The 26494-nt window shown below is 45.7% G+C and overlaps 7 non-coding genes across 7 annotated transcripts; all 7 read left to right on the top strand.

The window, feature by feature from the left end:
• Window positions 1–4987: 4987 nt before the first annotated feature.
• Window positions 4988–5078, top strand: LOC140358872 (small nucleolar RNA SNORD88). The gene has a single exon (XR_011926754.1). It is a non-coding gene; the product is annotated as a small nucleolar RNA SNORD88 (small nucleolar RNA).
• A 2223-nt stretch (window positions 5079–7301) lies between these two features.
• On the top strand, window positions 7302–7392 carry LOC140358873 (small nucleolar RNA SNORD88). Its single transcript, XR_011926755.1, has one exon. It is a non-coding gene; the product is annotated as a small nucleolar RNA SNORD88 (small nucleolar RNA).
• Window positions 7393–10868: 3476 nt separating this feature from the next.
• On the top strand, window positions 10869–10959 carry LOC140358875 (small nucleolar RNA SNORD88). Its single transcript, XR_011926757.1, has one exon. It is a non-coding gene; the product is annotated as a small nucleolar RNA SNORD88 (small nucleolar RNA).
• A 5438-nt stretch (window positions 10960–16397) lies between these two features.
• On the top strand, window positions 16398–16488 carry LOC140358878 (small nucleolar RNA SNORD88). Its single transcript, XR_011926758.1, has one exon. It is a non-coding gene; the product is annotated as a small nucleolar RNA SNORD88 (small nucleolar RNA).
• A 2180-nt stretch (window positions 16489–18668) lies between these two features.
• On the top strand, window positions 18669–18759 carry LOC140358879 (small nucleolar RNA SNORD88). The gene has a single exon (XR_011926759.1). It is a non-coding gene; the product is annotated as a small nucleolar RNA SNORD88 (small nucleolar RNA).
• A 3090-nt stretch (window positions 18760–21849) lies between these two features.
• On the top strand, window positions 21850–21940 carry LOC140358880 (small nucleolar RNA SNORD88). The gene has a single exon (XR_011926760.1). It is a non-coding gene; the product is annotated as a small nucleolar RNA SNORD88 (small nucleolar RNA).
• Window positions 21941–26334: 4394 nt separating this feature from the next.
• Window positions 26335–26425, top strand: LOC140358881 (small nucleolar RNA SNORD88). The gene has a single exon (XR_011926761.1). It is a non-coding gene; the product is annotated as a small nucleolar RNA SNORD88 (small nucleolar RNA).
• The last annotated feature ends 69 nt before the right edge of the window (window positions 26426–26494 follow it).

Genomic DNA, 26494 nt, shown 5'->3' on the forward strand with positions numbered 1-26494 from the left:
TAAAGGACACACTGTCTTAAAGGACACACTGTCTTAAAGGACACACTGTCTTAAAGGACACACTGTCTTAAAGGACACGCGTTACGCTGTCTTAAAGGACACGCGTTACGCTGTCTTAAAGGACACGCGTTACGCTGTCTTAAAGGACACGCGTTACGCTGTCTTAAAGGACACGCGTTACGCTGTCTTAAAGGACACGCGTTACGCTGTCTTAAAGGACACACTGTCTTAAAGGACACACTGACTTAAAGGACACACTGACTTAAAGGACACGCGTTACACTGACTTAAAGGACACGCGTTACGCTGTCTTAAAGGACACGCGTTACGCTGTCTTAAAGGACACACTGTCTTAAAGGACACACTGTCTTAAAGGACACGCGTTGCGCTGTCTTAAAGGACACACCGTCTTAAAGGACACGCGTTACGCTGTCTTAAAGGACACGCGTTACGCTGTCTTAAAGGACACACCGTCTTAAAGGACACTCGTTACGCTGTCTTAAAGGACACGCGTTACGCTGTCTTAAAGGACACACCGTCTTAAAGGACACACCGTCTTAAAGGACACACTGTCTTAAAGGACACACTGTCTTAAAGGACACAGCGTTGCGCTGTCTTAAAGGACACAGCGTTGCGCTGTCTTAAAGGACACGCGTTACGCTGTCTTAAAGGACACGCGTTACGCTGTCTTAAAGGACACGCGTTACGCTGTCTTAAAGGACACGCGTTACGCTGTCTTAAAGGACACGCGTTACGCCGTCTTAAAGGACACACTTTACGCCGTCTTAAAGGACACACTGTCTTAAAGGACACGCGTTACGCTGTCTTAAAGGACACGCGTTACGCTGTCTTAAAGGACACGCGTTACGCTGTCTTAAAGGACACACTGTCTTAAAGGACACACTGTCTTAAAGGACACACTGTCTTAAAGGACACACTGTCTTAAAGGACACACTGTCTTAAAGGACACACTGTCTTAAAGGACACGCGTTACGCTGTCTTAAAGGACACGCGTTACGCTGTCTTAAAGGACACGCGTTACGCTGTCTTAAAGGACACGCGTTACGCTGTCTTAAAGGACACGCGTTACGCTGTCTTAAAGGACACGCGTTACGCTGTCTTAAAGGACACGCTTTACGCTGTCTTAAAGGACACACTGTCTTAAAGGACACACTGTCTTAAAGGACACACTGTCTTAAAGGACACGCGTTACGCTGTCTTAAAGGACACGCGTTACGCTGTCTTAAAGGACACACTGTCTTAAAGGACACACTGTCTTAAAGGACACGCGTTGCGCTGTCTTAAAGGACACACCGTCTTAAAGGACACGCGTTACGCTGTCTTAAAGGACACGCGTTACGCTGTCTTAAAGGACACACCGTCTTAAAGGACACTCGTTACGCTGTCTTAAAGGACACGCGTTACGCTGTCTTAAAGGACACACCGTCTTAAAGGACACACTGTCTTAAAGGACACACTGTCTTAAAGGACACACTGTCTTAAAGGACACGCGTTACGCTGTCTTAAAGGACACGCGTTACGCTGTCTTAAAGGACACACTGTCTTAAAGGACACACATTCTTAAAGGACACACTGTCTTAAAGGACACACTGTCTTAAAGGACACGCGTTGCGCTGTCTTAAAGGACACGCGTTACGCTGTCTTAAAGGACACGCGTTACGCTGTCTTAAAGGACACGCGTTACGCTGTCTTAAAGGACACACTGTCTTAAAGGACACACTGTCTTAAAGGACACACTGTCTTAAAGGACACACTGTCTTAAAGGACACACTGACTTAAAGGACACGCGTTACGCTGTCTTAAAGGACACGCGTTACGCTGTCTTAAAGGACACGCGTTACACTGTCTTAAAGGACACGCGTTACGCTGTCTTAAAGGACACACTGTTTTAAAGGACACGCGTTACGCTGTCTTAAAGGACACGCGTTACGCCGTCTTAAAGGACACACTTTACGCTGTCTTAAAGGACACACTGTCTTAAAGGACACGCGTTACGCTGTCTTAAAGGACACGCGTTACGCTGTCTTAAAGGACACGCGTTACGCTGTCTTAAAGGACACGCGTTACGCTGTCTTAAAGGACACGCGTTACGCTGTCTTAAAGGACACGCTTTACGCTGTCTTAAAGGACACACTGTCTTAAAGGACACACTGTCTTAAAGGACACACTGTCTTAAAGGACACACGTTACACTCTTAAAGGACACGCGTTACGCTGTCTTAAAGGACACGCGTTACGCTGTCTTAAAGGACACGCGTTACGCTGTCTTAAAGGACACACTGTCTTAAAGGACACACTGTCTTAAAGGACACGCGTTGCGCTGTCTTAAAGGACACACCGTCTTAAAGGACACGCGTTACGCTGTCTTAAAGGACACGCGTTACGCTGTCTTAAAGGACACGCGTTACGCTGTCTTAAAGGACACACCGTCTTAAAGGACACTCGTTACGCTGTCTTAAAGGACACGCGTTACGCTGTCTTAAAGGACACACCGTCTTAAAGGACACACTGTCTTAAAGGACACACTGTCTTAAAGGACACACTGTCTTAAAGGACACACTGTCTTAAAGGACACGCGTTACGCTGTCTTAAAGGACACACTGTCTTAAAGGACACACTGTCTTAAAGGACACACATTCTTAAAGGACACACTGTCTTAAAGGACACACTGTCTTAAAGGACACGCGTTGCGCTGTCTTAAAGGACACGCGTTACGCTGTCTTAAAGGACACGCGTTACGCTGTCTTAAAGGACACGCGTTACGCTGTCTTAAAGGACACACTGTCTTAAAGGACACACTGTCTTAAAGGACACACTGTCTTAAAGGACACACTGACTTAAAGGACACGCGTTACGCTGTCTTAAAGGACACGCGTTACGCTGTCTTAAAGGACACGCGTTACACTGTCTTAAAGGACACGCGTTACGCTGTCTTAAAGGACACACTGTTTTAAAGGACACGCGTTACGCTGTCTTAAAGGACACGCGTTACGCCGTCTTAAAGGACACACTTTACGCTGTCTTAAAGGACACACTGTCTTAAAGGACACACTGTCTTAAAGGACACACTGTCTTAAAGGACACACTGTCTTAAAGGACACGCGTTGCGCTGTCTTAAAGGACACGCGTTGCGCTGTCTTAAAGGACACGCGTTACGCTGTCTTAAAGGACACGCGTTACGCTGTCTTAAAGGACACGCGTTACGCTGTCTTAAAGGACACGCGTTACGCTGTCTTAAAGGACACACTGTCTTAAAGGACACACTGTCTTAAAGGACACACTGTCTTAAAGGACACACTGTCTTAAAGGACACACTGACTTAAAGGACACGCGTTACGCTGTCTTAAAGGACACGCGTTACGCTGTCTTAAAGGACACGCGTTACACTGTCTTAAAGGACACGCGTTACGCTGTCTTAAAGGACACACTGTTTTAAAGGACACGCGTTACGCTGTCTTAAAGGACACGCGTTACGCCGTCTTAAAGGACACACTTTACGCTGTCTTAAAGGACACACTGTCTTAAAGGACACGCGTTACGCTGTCTTAAAGGACACGCGTTACGCTGTCTTAAAGGACACGCGTTACGCTGTCTTAAAGGACACGCGTTACGCTGTCTTAAAGGACACGCGTTACGCTGTCTTAAAGGACACGCGTTACGCTGTCTTAAAGGACACACTGTCTTAAAGGACACACTGTCTTAAAGGACACACGTTACACTCTTAAAGGACACGCGTTACGCTGTCTTAAAGGACACGCGTTACGCTGTCTTAAAGGACACGCGTTACGCTGTCTTAAAGGACACACTGTCTTAAAGGACACACTGTCTTAAAGGACACGCGTTGCGCTGTCTTAAAGGACACACCGTCTTAAAGGACACGCGTTACGCTGTCTTAAAGGACACGCGTTACGCTGTCTTAAAGGACACGCGTTACGCTGTCTTAAAGGACACACCGTCTTAAAGGACACACTGTCTTAAAGGACACACTGTCTTAAAGGACACACTGTCTTAAAGGACACACTGTCTTAAAGGACACGCGTTACGCTGTCTTAAAGGACACACTGTCTTAAAGGACACACTGTCTTAAAGGACACACTGTCTTAAAGGACACACTGTCTTAAAGGACACACTGACTTAAAGGACACGCGTTACGCTGTCTTAAAGGACACGCGTTACGCTGTCTTAAAGGACACGCGTTACACTGTCTTAAAGGACACGCGTTACGCTGTCTTAAAGGACACACTGTTTTAAAGGACACGCGTTACGCTGTCTTAAAGGACACGCGTTACGCTGTCTTAAAGGACACGCGTTACGCCGTCTTAAAGGACACACTTTACGCTGTCTTAAAGGACACACTGTCTTAAAGGACACACTGTCTTAAAGGACACACTGTCTTAAAGGACACACTGTCTTAAAGGACACGCGTTGCGCTGTCTTAAAGGACACGCGTTACGCTGTCTTAAAGGACACGCGTTACGCTGTCTTAAAGGACACGCGTTACGCTGTCTTAAAGGACACACTGTCTTAAAGGACACACTGTCTTAAAGGACACACTGTCTTAAAGGACACACTGACTTAAAGGACACGCGTTACGCTGTCTTAAAGGACACGCGTTACACTGACTTAAAGAACACGCGTTACACTGACTTAAGGACACACTGTCTTAAAGGACACACTGTCTTAAAGGACACACTGTCTTAAAGGACACACTGACTTAAAGGACACGCGTCACGCTGTCTTAAAGAACACGCGTTACACTGACTTAAAGGACACATATCATAGTAAATTGAGTCTTTAAAGCCTGCTCTGACATTTCCCCCGTCACAAACACAGCTAGAGTACAATTATCTTCATTCACATTAGTTTGATTAATCCTGGTTAGAAAGTCCTCTCCCTCCGAGCCACAAAAACACTCAACTGTGACGTGGTTCTGAGAATCTTCTGTTGAAACTCTCCAGACTCGTCCTGTTCCTCTCTGTGATGACTCGCACTGGGCTCTGACTCAATCTGAAGTCAAAGTGCACCTCTGGCCCGACAAGCCCGAGTTTCTGAAGAGGAAATGACACAAATCATGTCTTTTTGTCTCATTTCATATAAAGCCAGAAAATCAAATATGAAAAGAATCGTTGTCTACGTGAAACGTTAAACGCTGGTTTTGTTTTGCAGATGATTTTGAATATTTGGAGAAACATTCTTGGACTTCATAAACCCTGAGGTGCGACTGGCTCTTTATCAAACATGTTCTGAAATGTCCTTGATTTAAACCGATTTAGAGAAAAGAGACAATTTATTCTTTTATTACTTTAACTTAAAGGACACGCGTTACACTGTCTTAAAGGACACGCTTTACGCTGTCTTAAAGGACACACTGTCTTAAAGGACACACTGTCTTAAAGGACACACTGTCTTAAAGGACACACTGTCTTAAAGGACACACTGTCTTAAAGGACACGCGTTACGCTGTCTTAAAGGACACGCGTTACGCTGTCTTAAAGGACACACTGTCTTAAAGGACACACTGTCTTAAAGGACACACTGTCTTAAAGGACACACTGTCTTAAAGGACACACTGTCTTAAAGGACACGCGTTACGCTGACTTAAAGGACAGGCGTTACGCTGACTTAAAGGACAGGCTTTACGCTGACTTAAAGGACAGGCTTTACGCTGTCTTAAAGGACACGTGTGCTTTACACTGACTTAAAGGACACGCGTTACGCTGACTTAAAGGACACGCGTTACGCTGTCTTAAAGGACACACTGTCTTAAAGGACACGCGTTACGCTGTCTTAAAGGACACGCGTTACGCTGTCTTAAAGGACACGCGTTACGCTGTCTTAAAGGACACGCGTTACGCTGTCTTAAAGGACACGCTTTACGCTGTCTTAAATGACACACCGTCTTAAAGGACACGCGTTACGCTGTCTTAAAGGACACACCGTCTTAAAGGACACGCGTTACGCTGTCTTAAAGGACACGCTTTACGCTGTCTTAAAGGACACACTGTCTTAAAGGACACACTGTCTTAAAGGACACGCGTTACGCTGTCTTAAAGGACAGGCTTTACGCTGTCTTAAAGGACACGTGTGCTTTGTACTGACTTAAAGGACACGCGTTACGCTGACTTAAAGGACACGCGTTACGCTGTCTTAAAGGACACGCGTTACACTGTCTTAAAGGACACACTGTCTTAAAGGACACGCGTTACACTGTCTTAAAGGACACGCGTTACGCTGTCTTAAAGGACACGCGTTACGCTGTCTTAAAGGACACGCGTTACGCTGTCTTAAAGGACACGCGTTACGCTGTCTTAAAGGACACGCGTTACGCTGTCTTAAAGGACACGCGTTACGCTGTCTTAAAGGACACGCTTTACGCTGTCTTAAAGGACACACTGTCTTAAAGGACACACTGTCTTAAAGGACACACTGTCTTAAAGGACACGCGTTACACTGTCTTAAAGGACACGCGTTACGCTGTCTTAAAGGACACGCGTTACGCTGTCTTAAAGGACACGCGTTACGCTGTCTTAAAGGACACGCGTTACGCTGTCTTAAAGGACACACTGTCTTAAAGGACACACTGTCTTAAAGGTCACACTGTCTTAAAGGACACACTGTCTTAAAGGACACACTGTCTTAAAGGACACGCGTTACGCTGTCTTAAAGGACACACTGTCTTAAAGGACACACTGTCTTAAAGGACACACTGTCTTAAAGGACACACTGTCTTAAAGGACACTGTCGCGCTGTCTTAAAGGACACGCGTTGCGCTGTCTTAAAGGACACGCGTTACGCTGTCTTAAAGGACACGCGTTACGCTGACTTAAAGGACACGCGTTACACTGTCTTAAAGGACACACTGTCTTAAAGGACACACTGTCTTAAAGGACACGCGTTGCGCTGTCTTAAAGGACACACCGTCTTAAAGGACACGCGTTACGCTGTCTTAAAGGACACGCGTTACGCTGTCTTAAAGGACACGCGTTACACTGACTTAAAGAACAGGCGTTACACTGACTTAAAGGACACACTGTCTTAAAGGACACGCTGTCTTAAAGAACACGCGTTACACTGACTTAAAGGACACATATCATAGTAAATTGAGTCTTTAAAGCCTGCTCTGACATTTCCCCCGTCACAAACACAGCTAGAGTACAATTATCTTCATTCACATTAGTTTGATTAATCCTGGTTAGAAAGTCCTCTCCCTCCGAGCCACAAAAACACTCAACTGTGACGTGGTTCTGAGAATCTTCTGTTGAAACTCTCCAGACTCGTCCTGTTCCTCTCTGTGATGACTCGCACTGGGCTCTGACTCAATCTGAAGTCAAAGTGCACCTCTGGCCCGACAAGCCCGAGTTTCTGAAGAGGAAATGACACAAATCATGTCTTTTTGTCTCATTTCATATAAAGCCAGAAAATCAAATATGAAAAGAATCGTTGTCTACGTGAAACGTTAAACGCTGGTTTTGTTTTGCAGATGATTTTGAATATTTGGAGAAACATTCTTGGACTTCATAAACCCTGAGGTGCGACTGGCTCTTTATCAAACATGTTCTGAAATGTCCTTGATTTAAACCGATTTAGAGAAAAGAGACAATTTATTCTTTTATTACTTTAACTTAAAGGACACGCGTTACACTGTCTTAAAGGACACACTGTCTTAAAGGACACACTGTCTTAAAGGACACACTGTCTTAAAGGACACACTGTCTTAAAGGACACACTGTCTTAAAGGACACACTGTCTTAAAGGACACACTGTCTTAAAGGACACGCGTTACGCTGTCTTAAAGGACACGCGTTACGCTGTCTTAAAGGACACGCTTTACGCTGTCTTAAAGGACACGCGTTAGACTGTCTTAAAGGACACGCGTTACGCTGTCTTAAAGGACACACTGTCTTAAAGGACACACTGTCTTAAAGGACACACTGTCTTAAAGGACACGCTGTCTTAAAGGACACACTGTCTTAAAGGACACGCGTTACACTGTCTTAAAGGACACACTGTCTTAAAGGACACGTGTGCTTTACACTGACTTAAAGGACACGCGTTACGCTGACTTAAAGGACACGCGTTACGCTGTCTTAAAGGACACACTGTCTTAAAGGACACGCGTTACGCTGTCTTAAAGGACACGCGTTACGCTGTCTTAAAGGACACGCGTTACGCTGTCTTAAAGGACACGCGTTACGCTGTCTTAAAGGACACGCTTTACGCTGTCTTAAATGACACACCGTCTTAAAGGACACGCGTTACGCTGTCTTAAAGGACACACCGTCTTAAAGGACACGCGTTACGCTGTCTTAAAGGACACGCTTTACGCTGTCTTAAAGGACACACTGTCTTAAAGGACACACTGGCTTAAAGGACACGCGTTACGCTGTCTTAAAGGACAGGCTTTACGCTGTCTTAAAGGACACGTGTGCTTTACACTGACTTAATGGACACGCGTTACGCTGTCTTAAAGGACACGCGTTACGCTGTCTTAAAGGACACGCGTTACGCTGTCTTAAAGGACACGCGTTACGCTGTCTTAAAGGACACACTGTCTTAAAGGACACACTGTCTTAAAGGACACACTGTCTTAAAGGACACACTGACTTAAAGGACACGCGTTACGCTGTCTTAAAGGACACGCGTTACGCTGTCTTAAAGGACACGCGTTACGCTGTCTTAAAGGACACGCGTTACGCTGTCTTAAAGGACACACTGTCTTAAAGGACACACTGTCTTAAAGGACACACTGTCTTAAAGGACACACTTTCTTAAAGGACACACTGTCTTAAAGGACACACTGTCTTAAAGGACACGCGTTACGCTGTCTTAAAGGACACGCGTTACGCTGTCTTAAAGGACACGCGTTACGCTGTCTTAAAGGACACACTGTCTTAAAGGACACACTGTCTTAAAGGACACACTGTCTTAAAGGACACACTGTCGCGCTGTCTTAAAGGACACGCGTTGCGCTGTCTTAAAGGACACGCGTTACGCTGTCTTAAAGGACACGCGTTACGCTGTCTTAAAGGACACGCGTTACGCTGTCTTAAAGGACACGCGTTAGGCTGTCTTAAAGGACACGCGTTACGCTGTCTTAAAGGACACGCGTTACGCCGTCTTAAAGGACACGCGTTACGCCGTCTTAAAGGACACGCTTTACGCCGTCTTAAAGGACACACTGTCTTAAAGGACACACTGTCTTAAAGGACACACTGTCTTAAAGGACACGCGTTACGCTGTCTTAAAGGACACGCGTTACGCTGTCTTAAAGGACACGCGTTACGCTGTCTTAAAGGACACACTGTCTTAAAGGACACACTGTCTTAAAGGACACACTGTCTTAAAGGACACACTGTCTTAAAGGACACACTGTCTTAAAGGACACGCGTTGCGCTGTCTTAAAGGACACGCGTTACGCTGTCTTAAAGGACACGCGTTATGCTGTCTTAAAGGACACACTGTCTTAAAGGACACACTGACTTAAAGGACACGCGTTACGCTGTCTTAAAGGACACGCGTTACGCTGTCTTAAAGGACACGCGTTACACTGTCTTAAAGGACACGCGTTACGCTGTCTTAAAGGACACACTGTTTTAAAGGACACGCGTTACGCTGTCTTAAAGGACACACTGTTTTAAAGGACACGCGTTACGCCGTCTTAAAGGACACGCGTTACGCCGTCTTAAAGGACACACTTTACGCTGTCTTAAAGGACACACTGTCTTAAAGGACACACTGTCTTAAAGGACACGCGTTACGCTGTCTTAAAGGACACGCGTTACGCTGTCTTAAAGGACACACTGTCTTAAAGGACACACTGTCTTAAAGGACACACTGTCTTAAAGGACACGCGTTGCGCTGTCTTAAAGGACACGCGTTACGCTGTCTTAAAGGACACGCGTTACGCTGTCTTAAAGGACACACTGTCTTAAAGGACACACTGTCTTAAAGGACACACTGTCTTAAAGGACACACTGTCTTAAAGGACACACTGTCTTAAAGGACACACTGTCTTAAAGGACACACTGTCTTAAAGGACACGCGTTACGCTGTCTTAAAGGACACGCGTTACGCTGTCTTAAAGGACACGCGTTACGCTGTCTTAAAGGACACACTGTCTTAAAGGACACACTGTCTTAAAGGACACACTGTCTTAAAGGACACACTGTCTTAAAGGACACACTGTCTTAAAGGACACACTGTCTTAAAGGACACACTGTCGCGCTGTCTTAAAGGACACGCGTTACGCTGTCTTAAAGGACACGCGTTACGCTGTCTTAAAGGACACGCGTTACGCTGTCTTAAAGGACACGCGTTAGGCTGTCTTAAAGGACACGCGTTACGCTGTCTTAAAGGACACACTGTCTTAAAGGACACACTGTCTTAAAGGACACGCGTTGCGCTGTCTTAAAGGACACGCGTTACGCTGTCTTAAAGGACACACCGTCTTAAAGGACACACTGTCTTAAAGGACACGCGTTACGCTGTCTTAAAGGACACGCGTTACGCTGTCTTAAAGGACACGCGTTACGCTGTCTTAAAGGACACGCGTTACACTGACTTAAAGAACAGGCGTTACACTGACTTAAAGGACACACTGTCTTAAAGGACACGCTGTCTTAAAGAACACGCGTTACACTGACTTAAAGGACACATATCATAGTAAATTGAGTCTTTAAAGCCTGCTCTGACATTTCCCCCGTCACAAACACAGCTAGAGTACAATTATCTTCATTCACATTAGTTTGATTAATCCTGGTTAGAAAGTCCTCTCCCTCCGAGCCACAAAAACACTCAACTGTGACGTGGTTCTGAGAATCTTCTGTTGAAACTCTCCAGACTCGTCCTGTTCCTCTCTGTGATGACTCGCACTGGGCTCTGACTCAATCTGAAGTCAAAGTGCACCTCTGGCCCGACAAGCCCGAGTTTCTGAAGAGGAAATGACACAAATCATGTCTTTTTGTCTCATTTCATATAAAGCCAGAAAATCAAATATGAAAAGAATCGTTGTCTACGTGAAACGTTAAACGCTGGTTTTGTTTTGCAGATGATTTTGAATATTTGGAGAAACATTCTTGGACTTCATAAACCCTGAGGTGCGACTGGCTCTTTATCAAACATGTTCTGAAATGTCCTTGATTTAAACCGATTTAGAGAAAAGAGACAATTTGTTCTTTTATTACTTTAACTTAAAGGACACGCGTTACACTGTCTTAAAGGACACGCGTTACACTGTCTTAAAGGACACACTGTCTTAAAGGACACACTGTCTTAAAGGACACACTGTCTTAAAGGACACACTGTCTTAAAGGACACGCGTTACGCTGTCTTAAAGGACACGCTTTACGCTGTCTTAAAGGACACGCGTTAGACTGTCTTAAAGGACACGCGTTACGCTGTCTTAAAGGACACACTGTCTTAAAGGACACACTGTCTTAAAGGACACACTGTCTTAAAGGACACGCGTTAGACTGTCTTAAAGGACACGCGTTACGCTGTCTTAAAGGACATGCTTTACGCTGTCTTAAAGGACACGCGTTACGCTGTCTTAAAGGACACGCGTTACGCTGTCTTAAAGGACACGCGTTACGCTGTCTTAAAGGACACGCTTTACGCTGTCTTAAAGGACACACTGTCTTAAAGGACACACTGTCTTAAAGGACACACTGTCTTAAAGGACACACTGTCTTAAAGGACACGCGTTGCGCTGTCTTAAAGGACACGCGTTACGCTGTCTTAAAGGACACGCGTTACGCTGTCTTAAAGGACACGCGTTACGCTGTCTTAAAGGACACGCGTTACGCTGTCTTAAAGGACACGCTTTACGCTGTCTTAAAGGACACACTGTCTTAAAGGACACACTGTCTTAAAGGACACACTGTCTTAAAGGACACACTGTCTTAAAGGACACACTGTCTTAAAGGACACACTGTCTTAAAGGACACGCGTTACGCTGTCTTAAAGGACACGCGTTACGCTGTCTTAAAGGACACACTGTCTTAAAGGACACACTGTCTTAAAGGACACGCGTTACGCTGTCTTAAAGGACACGCGTTACGCTGTCTTAAAGGACACGCGTTACGCTGTCTTAAAGGACACACTGTCTTAAAGGACACACTGTCTTAAAGGACACACTGTCTTAAAGGACACGCGTTGCGCTGTCTTAAAGGACACGCGTTGCGCTGTCTTAAAGGACACGCGTTGCGCTGTCTTAAAGGACACGCGTTGCGCTGTCTTAAAGGACACGCGTTGCGCTGTCTTAAAGGACACGCGTTGCGCTGTCTTAAAGGACACGCGTTGCGCTGTCTTAAAGGACACGCGTTATGCTGTCTTAAAGGACACACTGTCTTAAAGGACACACTGTCTTAAAGGACACTGTCTTAAAGGACACACTGACTTAAAGGACACACTGACTTAAAGGACACGCGTTACACTGACTTAAAGGACACGCGTTACACTGTCTTAAAGGACACGCGTTACGCTGTCTTAAAGGACACACTGTCTTAAAGGACACACTGTCTTAAAGGACACGCGTTGCGCTGTCTTAAAGGACACACCGTCTTAAAGGACACGCGTTACGCTGTCTTAAAGGACACGCGTTACGCTGTCTTAAAGGACACACCGTCTTAAAGGACACTCGTTACGCTGTCTTAAAGGACACGCGTTACGCTGTCTTAAAGGACACACCGTCTTAAAGGACACACTGTCTTAAAGGACACACTGTCTTAAAGGACACACTGTCTTAAAGGACACGCGTTACGCTGTCTTAAAGGACACACGTTACGCTGTCTTAAAGGACACACTGTCTTAAAGGACACACTGTCTTAAAGGACACGCGTTGCGCTGTCTTAAAGGACACGCGTTACGCTGTCTTAAAGGACACGCGTTACGCTGTCTTAAAGGACACGCGTTACGCTGTCTTAAAGGACACGCTTTACGCTGTCTTAAAGGACACACTGTCTTAAAGGACACACTGTCTTAAAGGACACACTGTCTTAAAGGACACGCGTTGCGCTGTCTTAAAGGACACGCGTTACGCTGTCTTAAAGGACACGCGTTACGCTGTCTTAAAGGACACGCGTTACGCTGTCTTAAAGGACACGCGTTACGCTGTCTTAAAGGACACGCGTTACGCTGTCTTAAAGGACACGCGTTACGCTGTCTTAAAGGACACGCGTTACGCTGTCTTAAAGGACACGCTTTACGCTGTCTTAAAGGACACACTGTCTTAAAGGACACACTGTCTTAAAGGACACACTGTCTTAAAGGACACGCGTTACGCTGTCTTAAAGGACACGCGTTACGCTGTCTTAAAGGACACGCGTTACGCTGTCTTAAAGGACACACTGTCTTAAAGGACACACTGTCTTAAAGGACACACTGTCTTAAAGGACACGCGTTACGCTGTCTTAAAGGACACGCGTTACGCTGTCTTAAAGGACACGCGTTACGCTGTCTTAAAGGACACGCTTTACGCTGTCTTAAAGGACAGGCTTTACGCTGTCTTAAAGGACACGTGTGCTTTACGCTGACTTAAAGGACACGCGTTACGCTGTCTTAAAGGACACGCGTTACGCTGTCTTAAAGGACACGCGTTACGCTGTCTTAAAGGACACGCTTTACGCTGTCTTAAAGGACACACTGTCTTAAAGGACACACTGTCTTAAAGGACACACTGTCTTAAAGGACACGCGTTACACTGACTTAAAGGACACGCGTTACACTGTCTTAAAGGACACGCGTTACGCTGTCTTAAAGGACACACTGTCTTAAAGGACACACTGTCTTAAAGGACACGCGTTGCGCTGTCTTAAAGGACACGCGTTACGCTGTCTTAAAGGACACACCGTCTTAAAGGACACGCGTTACGCTGTCTTAAAGGACACGCGTTACGCTGTCTTAAAGGACACACCGTCTTAAAGGACACTCGTTACGCTGTCTTAAAGGACACGCGTTACGCTGTCTTAAAGGACACACCGTCTTAAAGGACACACCGTCTTAAAGGACACACTGTCTTAAAGGACACACTGTCTTAAAGGACACAGCGTTGCGCTGTCTTAAAGGACACAGCGTTGCGCTGTCTTAAAGGACACGCGTTACGCTGTCTTAAAGGACACGCGTTACGCTGTCTTAAAGGACACGCGTTACGCTGTCTTAAAGGACACGCGTTACGCCGTCTTAAAGGACACACTTTACGCCGTCTTAAAGGACACACTTTACGCCGTCTTAAAGGACACACTTTACGCCGTCTTAAAGGACACACTGTCTTAAAGGACACGCGTTACGCTGTCTTAAAGGACACGCGTTACGCTGTCTTAAAGGACACGCGTTACGCTGTCTTAAAGGACACACTGTCTTAAAGGACACACTGTCTTAAAGGACACACTGTCTTAAAGGACACACTGTCTTAAAGGACACACTGTCTTAAAGGACACACTGTCTTAAAGGACACGCGTTGCGCTGTCTTAAAGGACACGCGTTACGCTGTCTTAAAGGACACGCGTTACGCTGTCTTAAAGGACACGCGTTACGCTGTCTTAAAGGACACGCGTTACGCTGTCTTAAAGGACACGCGTTACGCTGTCTTAAAGGACACGCGTTACGCTGTCTTAAAGGACACACTGTCTTAAAGGACACACTTTCTTAAAGGACACACTGTCTTAAAGGACACGCGTTACACTGTCTTAAAGGACACGCGTTACGCTGTCTTAAAGGACACGCGTTACGCTGTCTTAAAGGACACGCGTTACGCTGTCTTAAAGGACACACTGTCTTAAAGGACACACTGTCTTAAAGGACACGCGTTGCGCTGTCTTAAAGGACACACCGTCTTAAAGGACACGCGTTACGCTGTCTTAAAGGACACGCGTTACGCTGTCTTAAAGGACACACCGTCTTAAAGGACACTCGTTACGCTGTCTTAAAGGACACGCGTTACGCTGTCTTAAAGGACACACCGTCTTAAAGGACACACTGTCTTAAAGGACACACTGTCTTAAAGGACACACTGTCTTAAAGGACACGCGTTACGCTGTCTTAAAGGACACGCGTTACGCTGTCTTAAAGGACACACTGTCTTAAAGGACACACATTCTTAAAGGACACACTGTCTTAAAGGACACACTGTCTTAAAGGACACGCGTTGCGCTGTCTTAAAGGACACGCGTTACGCTGTCTTAAAGGACACACTGTCTTAAAGGACACACTGTCTTAAAGGACACACTGTCTTAAAGGACACACTGACTTAAAGGACACGCGTTACGCTGTCTTAAAGGACACGCGTTACGCTGTCTTAAAGGACACGCGTTACACTGTCTTAAAGGACACGCGTTACGCTGTCTTAAAGGACACACTGTTTTAAAGGACACGCGTTACGCTGTCTTAAAGGACACGCGTTACGCCGTCTTAAAGGACACACTTTACGCTGTCTTAAAGGACACACTGTCTTAAAGGACACGCGTTACGCTGTCTTAAAGGACACGCGTTACGCTGTCTTAAAGGACACGCGTTACGCTGTCTTAAAGGACACGCGTTACGCTGTCTTAAAGGACACGCGTTACGCTGTCTTAAAGGACACGCGTTACGCTGTCTTAAAGGACACGCTTTACGCTGTCTTAAAGGACACACTGTCTTAAAGGACACACTGTCTTAAAGGACACACTGTCTTAAAGGACACACGTTACACTCTTAAAGGACACGCGTTACGCTGTCTTAAAGGACACGCGTTACGCTGTCTTAAAGGACACGCGTTACGCTGTCTTAAAGGACACACTGTCTTAAAGGACACACTGTCTTAAAGGACACGCGTTGCGCTGTCTTAAAGGACACACCGTCTTAAAGGACACGCGTTACGCTGTCTTAAAGGACACGCGTTACGCTGTCTTAAAGGACACACCGTCTTAAAGGACACTCGTTACGCTGTCTTAAAGGACACGCGTTACGCTGTCTTAAAGGACACACCGTCTTAAAGGACACACTGTCTTAAAGGACACACTGTCTTAAAGGACACACTGTCTTAAAGGACACACTGTCTTAAAGGACACACTGTCTTAAAGGACACGCGTTACGCTGTCTTAAAGGACACGCGTTACGCTGTCTTAAAGGACACACTGTCTTAAAGGACACACTGTCTTAAAGGACACACTGACTTAAAGAACACGCGTTACACTGACTTAAAGGACACATATCATAGTAAATTGAGTCTTTAAAGCCTGCTCTGACATTTCCCCCGTCACAAACACAGCTAGAGTACAATTATCTTCATTCACATTAGTTTGATTAATCCTGGTTAGAAAGTCCTCTCCCTCCGAGCCACAAAAACACTCAACTGTGACGTGGTTCTGAGAATCTTCTGTTGAAACTCTCCAGACTCGTCCTGTTCCTCTCTGTGATGACTCGCACTGGGCTCTGACTCAATCTGAAGTCAAAGTGCACCTCTGGCCCGACAAGCCCGAGTTTCTGAAGAGGAAATGACACAAATCATGTCTTTTTGTCTCATTTCATATAAAGCCAGAAAATCAAATATGAAAAGAATCGTTGTCTACGTGAAACGTTAAACGCTGGTTTTGTTTTGCAGATGATTTTGAATATTTGGAGAAACATTCTTGGACTTCATAAACCCTGAGGTGCGACTGGCTCTTTATCAAACATGTTCTGAAATGTCCTTGATTTAAACCGATTTAGAGAAAAGAGACAATTTATTCTTTTATTACTTTAACTTAAAGGACACGCGTTACACTGTCTTAAAGGACACGCTTTACGCTGTCTTAAAGGACACACTGTCTTAAAGGACACACTGTCTTAAAGGACACACTGTCTTAAAGGACACACTGTCTTAAAGGACACGCGTTACGCTGACTTAAAGGACAGGCGTTACGCTGACTTAAAGGACAGGCTTTACGCTGACTTAAAGGACAGGCTTTACGCTGTCTTAAAGGACACGTGTGCTTTACACTGACTTTAAGGACACGCGTTACGCTGACTTAAAGGACACGCGTTACGCTGTCTTAAAGGACACACTGTCTTAAAGGACACGCGTTACGCTGTCTTAAAGGACACGCGTTACGCTGTCTTAAAGGACACGCGTTACGCTGTCTTAAAGGACACGCGTTACGCTGTCTTAAAGGACACGCTTTACGCTGTCTTAAATGACACACCGTCTTAAAGGACACGCGTTACGCTGTCTTAAAGGACACACCGTCTTAAAGGACACGCGTTACGCTGTCTTAAAGGACACGCTTTACGCTGTCTTAAAGGACACACTGTCTTAAAGGACACACTGTCTTAAAGGACACGCGTTACGCTGACTTAAAGGACACGCGTTACGCTGTCTTAAAGGACACGCGTTACACTGTCTTAAAGGACACACTGTCTTAAAGGACACGCGTTACACTGTCTTAAAGGACACACTGTCTTAAAGGACACGTGTTACGCTGTCTTAAAGGACACGCGTTGCGCTGTCTTAAAGGACACGCGTTACGCTGTCTTAAAGGACACGCGTTACGCTGTCTTAAAGGACACGCGTTACGCTGTCTTAAAGGACACGCGTTACGCTGTCTTAAAGGACACGCGTTACGCTGTCTTAAAGGACACGCGTTACGCTGTCTTAAAGGACACGCGTTACGCTGTCTTAAAGGACACGCGTTACGCTGTCTTAAAGGACACGCGTTACGCTGTCTTAAAGGACACGCGTTACGCTGTCTTAAAGGACACGCGTTACGCTGTCTTAAAGGACACGCGTTACGCTGTCTTAAAGGACACGCTTTACGCTGTCTTAAAGGACAGGCTTTACGCTGTCTTAAAGGACACGTGTGCTTTACGCTGACTTAAAGGACACGCGTTACGCTGTCTTAAAGGACACGCGTTACGCTGTCTTAAAGGACACGCGTTACGCTGTCTTAAAGGACACGCTGTCTTAAAGGACACACTGTCTTAAAGGACACACTGTCTTAAAGGTCACACTGTCTTAAAGGACACACTGTCTTAAAGGACACGCGTTGCGCTGTCTTAAAGGACACGCGTTACGCTGTCTTAAAGGACACGCGTTACGCTGTCTTAAAGGACACGCGTTACGCTGTCTTAAAGGACACGCGTTACGCTGTCTTAAAGGACACGCGTTACGCTGTCTTAAAGGACACACTGTCTTAAAGGACACGCGTTACGCTGTCTTAAAGGACACACTGTCTTAAAGGACACACTGTCTTAAAGGACACACTGTCTTAAAGGACACACTGTCTTAAAGGACACACTGTCTTAAAGGACACACTGTCTTAAAGGACACACTGTCTTAAAGGACACACTGTCTTAAAGGACACACTGTCTTAAAGGACACGCGTTACGCTGTCTTAAAGGACACGCGTTACGCTGTCTTAAAGGACACACTGTCTTAAAGGACACACTGTCTTAAAGGACACACTGACTTAAAGAACACGCGTTACACTGACTTAAAGGACACATATCATAGTAAATTGAGTCTTTAAAGCCTGCTCTGACATTTCCCCCGTCACAAACACAGCTAGAGTACAATTATCTTCATTCACATTAGTTTGATTAATCCTGGTTAGAAAGTCCTCTCCCTCCGAGCCACAAAAACACTCAACTGTGACGTGGTTCTGAGAATCTTCTGTTGAAACTCTCCAGACTCGTCCTGTTCCTCTCTGTGATGACTCGCACTGGGCTCTGACTCAATCTGAAGTCAAAGTGCACCTCTGGCCCGACAAGCCCGAGTTTCTGAAGAGGAAATGACACAAATCATGTCTTTTTGTCTCATTTCATATAAAGCCAGAAAATCAAATATGAAAAGAATCGTTGTCTACGTGAAACGTTAAACGCTGGTTTTGTTTTGCAGATGATTTTGAATATTTGGAGAAACATTCTTGGACTTCATAAACCCTGAGGTGCGACTGGCTCTTTATCAAACATGTTCTGAAATGTCCTTGATTTAAACCGATTTAGAGAAAAGAGACAATTTGTTCTTTTATTACTTTAACTTAAAGGACACGCGTTACACTGTCTTAAAGGACACGCGTTACACTGTCTTAAAGGACACACTGTCTTAAAGGACACACTGTCTTAAAGGACACACTGTCTTAAAGGACACACTGTCTTAAAGGACACACTGTCTTAAAGGACACGCGTTACGCTGTCTTAAAGGACACACTGTCTTAAAGGACACACTGTCTTAAAGGACACACTGTCTTAAAGGACACACTGTCTTAAAGGACACACTGTCTTAAAGGACACGCGTTACGCTGTCTTAAAGGACACGCGTTACGCTGTCTTAAAGGACACACTGTCTTAAAGGACACACTGTCTTAAAGGACACACTGTCTTAAAGGACACACTGTCTTAAAGGACACACTGTCTTAAAGGACACGCGTTACGCTGACTTAAAGGACAGGCGTTACGCTGACTTAAAGGACAGGCTTTACGCTGACTTAAAGGACAGGCTTTACGCTGTCTTAAAGGACACGTGTGCTTTACACTGACTTAAAGGACACGCGTTACGCTGACTTAAAGGACACGCGTTACGCTGTCTTAAAGGACACACTGTCTTAAAGGACACGCGTTACGCTGTCTTAAAGGACACGCGTTACGCTGTCTTAAAGGACACGCGTTACGCTGTCTTAAAGGACACGCGTTACGCTGTCTTAAAGGACACGCTTTACGCTGTCTTAAATGACACACCGTCTTAAAGGACACGCGTTACGCTGTCTTAAAGGACACACCGTCTTAAAGGACACGCGTTACGCTGTCTTAAAGGACACGCTTTACGCTGTCTTAAAGGACACACTGTCTTAAAGGACACACTGTCTTAAAGGACACGCGTTACGCTGACTTAAAGGACACGCGTTACGCTGTCTTAAAGGACACGCGTTACACTGTCTTAAAGGACACACTGTCTTAAAGGACACGCGTTACACTGTCTTAAAGGACACACTGTCTTAAAGGACACGTGTTACGCTGTCTTAAAGGACACGCGTTACGCTGTCTTAAAGGACACGCGTTACGCTGTCTTAAAGGACACGCGTTACGCTGTCTTAAAGGACACGCGTTACGCTGTCTTAAAGGACACGCGTTACGCTGTCTTAAAGGACACGCGTTACGCTGTCTTAAAGGACACGCGTTACGCTGTCTTAAAGGACACGCGTTACGCTGTCTTAAAGGACACGCGTTACGCTGTCTTAAAGGACACGCTTTACGCTGTCTTAAAGGACACGCGTTACGCTGTCTTAAAGGACACGCGTTACGCTGTCTTAAAGGACACGCGTTACGCTGTCTTAAAGGACACGCGTTACGCTGTCTTAAAGGACACGCGTTACGCTGTCTTAAAGGACACGCTTTACGCTGTCTTAAAGGACAGGCTTTACGCTGTCTTAAAGGACACGTGTGCTTTACGCTGACTTAAAGGACACGCGTTACGCTGTCTTAAAGGACACGCGTTACGCTGTCTTAAAGGACACGCGTTACGCTGTCTTAAAGGACACGCGTTACGCTGTCTTAAAGGACACGCGTTACGCTGTCTTAAAGGACACACTGTCTTAAAGGACACACTGTCTTAAAGGTCACACTGTCTTAAAGGACACACTGTCTTAAAGGACACGCGTTGCGCTGTCTTAAAGGACACGCGTTACGCTGTCTTAAAGGACACGCGTTACGCTGTCTTAAAGGACACGCGTTACGCTGTCTTAAAGGACACGCGTTACGCTGTCTTAAAGGACACACTGTCTTAAAGGACACGCGTTACGCTGTCTTAAAGGACACACTGTCTTAAAGGACACACTGTCTTAAAGGACACACTGTCTTAAAGGACACACTGTCTTAAAGGACACTGTCGCGCTGTCTTAAAGGACACGCGTTGCGCTGTCTTAAAGGACACGCGTTACGCTGTCTTAAAGGACACGCGTTACGCTGTCTTAAAGGACACGCGTTACGCTGTCTTAAAGGACACGCGTTACGCTGTCTTAAAGGACACGCGTTAGGCTGTCTTAAAGGACACGCGTTACGCTGTCTTAAAGGACACGCGTTACGCTGTCTTAAAGGACACGCGTTACGCCGTCTTAAAGGACACACTTTACGCCGTCTTAAAGGACACACTGTCTTAAAGGACACACTGTCTTAAAGGACACACTGTCTTAAAGGACACGCGTTACGCTGTCTTAAAGGACACGCGTTACGCTGTCTTAAAGGACACACTGTCTTAAAGGACACACTGTCTTAAAGGACACACTGTCTTAAAGGACACGCGTTGCGCTGTCTTAAAGGACACGCGTTACGCTGTCTTAAAGGACACGCGTTACGCTGTCTTAAAGGACACGCGTTATGCTGTCTTAAAGGACACACTGTCTTAAAGGACACACTGTCTTAAAGGACACTGTCTTAAAGGACACACTGACTTAAAGGACACACTGACTTAAAGGACACGCGTTACACTGACTTAAAGGACACGCGTTACACTGTCTTAAAGGACACACTGTCTTAAAGGACACACTGTCTTAAAGGACACGCGTTACGCTGTCTTAAAGGACACGCGTTACACTGACTTAAAGAACAGGCGTTACACTGACTTAAAGGACACACTGTCTTAAAGGACACGCTGTCTTAAAGAACACGCGTTACACTGACTTAAAGGACACATATCATAGTAAATTGAGTCTTTAAAGCCTGCTCTGACATTTCCCCCGTCACAAACACAGCTAGAGTACAATTATCTTCATTCACATTAGTTTGATTAATCCTGGTTAGAAAGTCCTCTCCCTCCGAGCCACAAAAACACTCAACTGTGACGTGGTTCTGAGAATCTTCTGTTGAAACTCTCCAGACTCGTCCTGTTCCTCTCTGTGATGACTCGCACTGGGCTCTGACTCAATCTGAAGTCAAAGTGCACCTCTGGCCCGACAAGCCCGAGTTTCTGAAGAGGAAATGACACAAATCATGTCTTTTTGTCTCATTTCATATAAAGCCAGAAAATCAAATATGAAAAGAATCGTTGTCTACGTGAAACGTTAAACGCTGGTTTTGTTTTGCAGATGATTTTGAATATTTGGAGAAACATTCTTGGACTTCATAAACCCTGAGGTGCGACTGGCTCTTTATCAAACATGTTCTGAAATGTCCTTGATTTAAACCGATTTAGAGAAAAGAGACAATTTGTTCTTTTATTACTTTAACTTAAAGGACACGCGTTACACTGTCTTAAAGGACACGCGTTACACTGTCTTAAAGGACACACTGTCTTAAAGGACACACTGTCTTAAAGGACACACTGTCTTAAAGGACACGCGTTACGCTGTCTTAAAGGACACGCTTTACGCTGTCTTAAAGGACACGCGTTAGACTGTCTTAAAGGACACGCGTTACGCTGTCTTAAAGGACACACTGTCTTAAAGGACACACTGTCTTAAAGGACACACTGTCTTAAAGGACACACTGTCTTAAAGGACACGCGTTAGACTGTCTTAAAGGACACGCGTTACGCTGTCTTAAAGGACATGCTTTACGCTGTCTTAAAGGACACGCGTTACGCTGTCTTAAAGGACACGCGTTACGCTGTCTTAAAGGACACGCGTTACGCTGTCTTAAAGGACACGCTTTACGCTGTCTTAAAGGACACACTGTCTTAAAGGACACACTGTCTTAAAGGACACGCGTTGCGCTGTCTTAAAGGACACGCGTTACGCTGTCTTAAAGGACACGCGTTACGCTGTCTTAAAGGACACGCGTTACGCTGTCTTAAAGGACACGCGTTACGCTGTCTTAAAGGACACGCGTTACGCTGTCTTAAAGGACACGCGTTACGCTGTCTTAAAGGACACGCGTTACGCTGTCTTAAAGGACACGCGTTACGCTGTCTTAAAGGACACGCGTTACGCTGTCTTAAAGGACACACTGTCTTAAAGGACACACTGTCTTAAAGGACACACTGTCTTAAAGGACACACTGTCTTAAAGGACACACTGTCTTAAAGGACACACTGTCTTAAAGGACACGCGTTACGCTGTCTTAAAGGACACGCGTTACGCTGTCTTAAAGGACACACTGTCTTAAAGGACACACTGTCTTAAAGGACACGCGTTACGCTGTCTTAAAGGACACGCGTTACGCTGTCTTAAAGGACACGCGTTACGCTGTCTTAAAGGACACGCTGTCTTAAAGGACACACTGTCTTAAAGGACACACTGTCTTAAAGGACACGCGTTGCGCTGTCTTAAAGGACACGCGTTGCGCTGTCTTAAAGGACACGCGTTACGCTGTCTTAAAGGACACGCGTTACGCTGTCTTAAAGGACACGCGTTATGCTGTCTTAAAGGACACACTGTCTTAAAGGACACTGTCTTAAAGGACACACTGACTTAAAGGACACACTGACTTAAAGGACACGCGTTACACTGACTTAAAGGACACGCGTTACACTGTCTTAAAGGACACGCGTTACGCTGTCTTAAAGGACACACTGTCTTAAAGGACACACTGTCTTAAAGGACACGCGTTGCGCTGTCTTAAAGGACACACCGTCTTAAAGGACACGCGTTACGCTGTCTTAAAGGACACGCGTTACGCTGTCTTAAAGGACACACCGTCTTAAAGGACACTCGTTACGCTGTCTTAAAGGACACGCGTTACGCTGTCTTAAAGGACACACCGTCTTAAAGGACACACTGTCTTAAAGGACACACTGTCTTAAAGGACACACTGTCTTAAAGGACACGCGTTACGCTGTCTTAAAGGACACGCGTTACGCTGTCTTAAAGGACACACTGTCTTAAAGGACACACTGTCTTAAAGGACACACTGTCTTAAAGGACACGCGTTGCGCTGTCTTAAAGGACACGCGTTACGCTGTCTTAAAGGACACGCGTTACGCTGTCTTAAAGGACACGCGTTACGCTGTCTTAAAGGACACGCTTTACGCTGTCTTAAAGGACACACTGTCTTAAAGGACACACTGTCTTAAAGGACACACTGTCTTAAAGGACACGCGTTGCGCTGTCTTAAAGGACACGCGTTACGCTGTCTTAAAGGACACGCGTTACGCTGTCTTAAAGGACACGCGTTACGCTGTCTTAAAGGACACGCGTTACGCTGTCTTAAAGGACACGCGTTACGCTGTCTTAAAGGACACGCGTTACGCTGTCTTAAAGGACACGCGTTACGCTGTCTTAAAGGACACGCGTTACGCTGTCTTAAAGGACACACTGTCTTAAAGGACACACTGTCTTAAAGGACACACTGTCTTAAAGGACACACTGTCTTAAAGGACACACTGTCTTAAAGGACACGCGTTACGCTGTCTTAAAGGACACGCGTTACGCTGTCTTAAAGGACACGCGTTACGCTGTCTTAAAGGACACACTGTCTTAAAGGACACACTGTCTTAAAGGACACACTGTCTTAAAGGACACGCGTTACGCTGTCTTAAAGGACACGCGTTACGCTGTCTTAAAGGACACGCGTTACGCTGTCTTAAAGGACACGCGTTACGCTGTCTTAAAGGACACACTGTCTTAAAGGACACACTGTCTTAAAGGACACGCGTTACGCTGTCTTAAAGGACACGCGTTACGCTGTCTTAAAGGACACGCGTTACGCTGTCTTAAAGGACACGCGTTACGCTGTCTTAAAGGACACGCTTTACGCTGTCTTAAAGGACAGGCTTTACGCTGTCTTAAAGGACACGTGTGCTTTACGCTGACTTAAAGGACACGCGTTACGCTGACTTAAAGGACACGCGTTACGCTGTCTTAAAGGACACGCGTTACGCTGTCTTAAAGGACACGCGTTACGCTGTCTTAAAGGACACGCGTTACGCTGTCTTAAAGGACACACTGTCTTAAAGGACACACTGTCTTAAAGGACACGCGTTACGCTGTCTTAAAGGACACGCGTTACGCTGTCTTAAAGGACACGCGTTACGCTGTCTTAAAGGACACGCGTTACGCTGTCTTAAAGGACACGCGTTACGCTGACTTAAAGGACACGCGTTACGCTGTCTTAAAGGACACGCGTTACACTGTCTTAAAGGACACACTGTCTTAAAGGACACGCGTTACACTGTCTTAAAGGACACACTGTCTTAAAGGACACGTGTTACGCTGTCTTAAAGGACACGCGTTACGCTGTCTTAAAGGACACGCGTTACGCTGTCTTAAAGGACACGCGTTACGCTGTCTTAAAGGACACGCGTTACGCTGTCTTAAAGGACACGCGTTACGCTGTCTTAAAGGACACGCGTTACGCTGTCTTAAAGGACACGCGTTACGCTGTCTTAAAGGACACGCGTTACGCTGTCTTAAAGGACACGCTTTACGCTGTCTTAAAGGACACGCGTTACGCTGTCTTAAAGGACACGCGTTACGCTGTCTTAAAGGACACGCGTTACGCTGTCTTAAAGGACACGCGTTACGCTGTCTTAAAGGACACGCTTTACGCTGTCTTAAAGGACAGGCTTTACGCTGTCTTAAAGGACACGTGTGCTTTACGCTGACTTAAAGGACACGCGTTACGCTGTCTTAAAGGACACGCGTTACGCTGTCTTAAAGGACACGCGTTACGCTGTCTTAAAGGACACGCGTTACGCTGTCTTAAAGGACACACTGTCTTAAAGGACACACTGTCTTAAAGGTCACACTGTCTTAAAGGACACACTGTCTTAAAGGACACGCGTTGCGCTGTCTTAAAGGACACGCGTTACGCTGTCTTAAAGGACACGCGTTACGCTGTCTTAAAGGACACGCGTTACGCTGTCTTAAAGGACACGCGTTACGCTGTCTTAAAGGACACGCGTTACGCTGTCTTAAAGGACACACTGTCTTAAAGGACACGCGTTACGCTGTCTTAAAGGACACACTGTCTTAAAGGACACACTGTCTTAAAGGACACACTGTCTTAAAGGACACACTGTCTTAAAGGACACACTGTCTTAAAGGACACACTGTCTTAAAGGACACACTGTCTTAAAGGACACACTGTCTTAAAGGACACACTGTCTTAAAGGACACGCGTTACGCTGTCTTAAAGGACACGCGTTACGCTGTCTTAAAGGACACACTGTCTTAAAGGACACACTGTCTTAAAGGACACACTGACTTAAAGAACACGCGTTACACTGACTTAAAGGACACATATCATAGTAAATTGAGTCTTTAAAGCCTGCTCTGACATTTCCCCCGTCACAAACACAGCTAGAGTACAATTATCTTCATTCACATTAGTTTGATTAATCCTGGTTAGAAAGTCCTCTCCCTCCGAGCCACAAAAACACTCAACTGTGACGTGGTTCTGAGAATCTTCTGTTGAAACTCTCCAGACTCGTCCTGTTCCTCTCTGTGATGACTCGCACTGGGCTCTGACTCAATCTGAAGTCAAAGTGCACCTCTGGCCCGACAAGCCCGAGTTTCTGAAGAGGAAATGACACAAATCATGTCTTTTTGTCTCATTTCATATAAAGCCAGAAAATCAAATATGAAAAGAATCGTT

The sequence above is a fragment of the Eucyclogobius newberryi genome, unplaced genomic scaffold (genome assembly GCF_026437365.1).
Source record: "Eucyclogobius newberryi isolate DKJ021-1_F unplaced genomic scaffold, fEucNew1.0.hap1 SCAF_13, whole genome shotgun sequence".
Lineage (NCBI taxonomy): Eukaryota > Metazoa > Chordata > Actinopteri > Gobiiformes > Gobiidae > Eucyclogobius > Eucyclogobius newberryi.